This window comes from Triticum dicoccoides, chromosome 6B (genome assembly GCF_002162155.2).
Source record: "Triticum dicoccoides isolate Atlit2015 ecotype Zavitan chromosome 6B, WEW_v2.0, whole genome shotgun sequence".
Taxonomy (NCBI): domain Eukaryota; kingdom Viridiplantae; phylum Streptophyta; class Magnoliopsida; order Poales; family Poaceae; genus Triticum; species Triticum dicoccoides.
The window spans coordinates 722,793,074-722,796,131 of record NC_041391.1 but is presented as its reverse complement, the minus strand read 5'-3'; the positions used below and the strand labels follow the sequence as shown (position 1 = coordinate 722,796,131).

Below are 3,058 nucleotides of genomic sequence, written 5' to 3'. Positions count from 1 at the left end.
TAGATGTATTTTAGTTCTAGATACAACCATTTATATTAATTTCTATGACAAGTATTTCTGGACGGAGGAAGTATGTTGAAATTTTCAAATCTTCAGCGCACATTTCAAAAATGTTCAGGCTGAAAAACAAATCACATGTCTTTCAGAAATATGTCCATGACATTTTTTAAAAATGGTATATGCAATGTAGATGTTCATGTAGATTGAAGGTTTCATACCATTCAAAAAAATGTTCAACATGTTTTACTAAATGCTTTACATTTATTTAAAAAAGTAAAAAAATATTTGAAACAGATTATCTCTTGCTTAATTGTGATTTCTTTTGAATGATTCAGCTTTTGTTAAATTTTCTATGCGGAAGGTAGAGGAATCTCTACCGTATGGAACTTTTATTACCTATAAGTACTTACAGGATAATATTTGCTTTTGCTTAAGTGGCCTTCATTTGTTCGTCCCCAGTTAACCGAGAGTTTAATTTCTTATGTAGGGAAAGGCTGTAGTGCGCCTGCAGGCACTATTCCTCAGGAAGCTATGTGCCCTCATCCTCTTCTGTTGCTAATTTTCTTTTTTGAAGGTGTTGCTAAATTATTACGCAGCGCCACAAGCCAAATAACTGATTGGATCTCACGAGGCAGAAAAAGGAAACGTGAAGAGGAGGGGCCAGCTCATTGTAACATGCTGCCTTTTGAGATTAAAGATATCATTTCTAAGAGGATCAATGAAATTTTGTGCAGAGGGCTCTTCAGCTTGAGACCTTGCCAGAATATTCAAGTAAGAGTCAGAATATTGCCAGGAATGCTCGCATGACAACTTCTCTTTCAACTGAATGTCAGGTGTATGGGAGGGATGCAGAAAGAGACATGATAATAGACCTGTTGATAAAGGGGGGATCTGGTGATCTGAATGTTTTGCCAGTGGTTAGCACTAGTGGAATTGGGAAGACGACGCTTGCTAGATATGTATACCATGATAAAAGAATTAAAGATCATTTTGATTGTCAAATGTGGGCCTGTGTATCCACTAACTTCGATGTAGTGGGTCTAACACTTCAGATCCTAGAGCATGTATGTGATGATAGATCGTATGAGAAAAAAAGCAGCTTGAATAAGTTGCAGGAGATCCTTTTGGAGAATGTTAGAAACAAAAGATTTCTTCTTGTATTGGACGATATGTGGGAAGACAAGGACATGAGTGGATGGATTAAACTCTTGGCTCCATTGAAAAGTAACCAACCAAACGGTTGCATGGTACTAGCAACAACTAGAACAAAATCAGTGGCAAAAATGATAGGAACTATGGATGAAGTCACATTGAGTGGTCTAGATGAAAATGAGTTTTGGTTGTTCTTCAAGGCATGTGCATTTGGCAATGACAACTGTGAGCACCATCCTAGTTTGCAATCTATTGGGAAACAGATTGCTAAAGCACTAAAAGGCTGCCCGCTAGCTGCACAAAGTGTTGGTGCACTTCTGAGCACAGATGTTAGCTACAAGAACTGGACGGCAGTTCGGGACAAATGGAATTCTCTTCAAGAATATGCTGACGATATTTTAGCCATCTTGAAGCTCAGTTATGATTATGTACCAGTCCACCTTCAACGTTGTTCCTCATACTACTCTCTCTTTCCAGAGGACTACCGATTTAATCGGGAAATTTTGGTCTATGCATGGATATCACAAAGTTTTGTGCAGTGCGAAGACCCTACGATGAGATTGGAGGAAACAGGGCAGAAATATTTGGATAGATTAGTGGATTTGGGCTTCTTCCAAAAAGATGGCTCACACTATGTTATGCATGATCTAATGCATGAATTGACAGGAACGGTTTCATCAAATGAGTGTGCTACTATACATGGATTGAAACCTGAGGCAATTAGATCAAGTGTTCGCCATTTGTCAATCATAACTACTGCTTTTGATAAAGATGAACATGACATGGATCTCCTAATGAGCAGTTTGACAAAATACTTCAGAAGGTTGGGCCTTTGCAAAAATTGAGGACCTTGATGTTGTTTGGGCAAAGCAGCATACATTTATTAGGGTCCTTGCATACTTTATGCAAGAAGGCAAAATGTTTCCGGTTCCTAAGAATCTATGTGACAGGTGCTGACATCAGCTCTATAACTAGTTTGTTAAATCCATGCCATCTTCGCTATCTTGAATATGTTTGTGTACTCACACAGAATGTATGCATATATGGAGGCACAAGAAGGAATATATTCATGTATGGAGTCGACAGTAACACTGCGCTTCCTCAAGCTTTGACACAATTTTATCACCTTCAAGTATTGGATGTGGGCATTTCAAACAATTTTGCTGTGCCTACCGATATGCATAATCTTGTTAATTTGCGTCATCATATTTCTCATGAAAAAGTGCATCATGCAATAGCTTGTGTTGGCAACATAACGTCTCTACAACAACTAAGATTCAAGGTTCAAAATGTTGGCAGTTTTGAGATAAGTCAACTTCAGTCCATGGATGAGCTTGTACAACTTGAAATTTCTCAACTTCAAAATGTGAAGACTAAAGAAGAGGCGAGGGGAGCCAGGCTGTTAGAAAAAGAGTATCTAGAAACATTGTCCTTGTCATGGGAGTATAACAGCATGAGCCTTCTGTTGGGGAACGTAGTAGAAATTCAAAATTTTCCTACGTGTCACCAAGATCTATCTATGGAGAAACCAGCAATGAGGGGAAGGAGAGTGCATCTACATACCCTTGTAGATCGCTAAGTGGAAGCGTTCAAGAGAACGGGGTTGAAGGAGTCGTACTCGTCGTGATCCAAATCACCGGAGATCCTAGTGCCGAACGGACGGCACCTCCGTGTTCAACACACGTACAGCCCGGTGATGTCTCCCATGCCTTGATCCAGCAAGGAGAGAGGGAGAGGTTGAGGAAGACTCCATCCAGCAGCAGCACAATGGCGTGGTGGTGGTGGAGGAGCGTGGCAATCCTGCAGGGCTTCGCCAAGCACCTGCGGGAGAGGAGGAGGTGTCATGGGAGGGAGGGAGGCGCCAGGGCTTCAGGTGCGGCTGCCCTCCCTCCCCTCCACTATATAT

The 3,058-nt window shown here is 40.8% G+C and overlaps 1 pseudogene; it reads left to right on the top strand.

Moving 5' to 3' along the window:
- The first annotated feature begins 531 nt into the window (after positions 1 to 531).
- Positions 532 to 3,058, top strand: part of LOC119321685 — a 27,372-nt pseudogene continuing 24,845 nt past the window's right edge.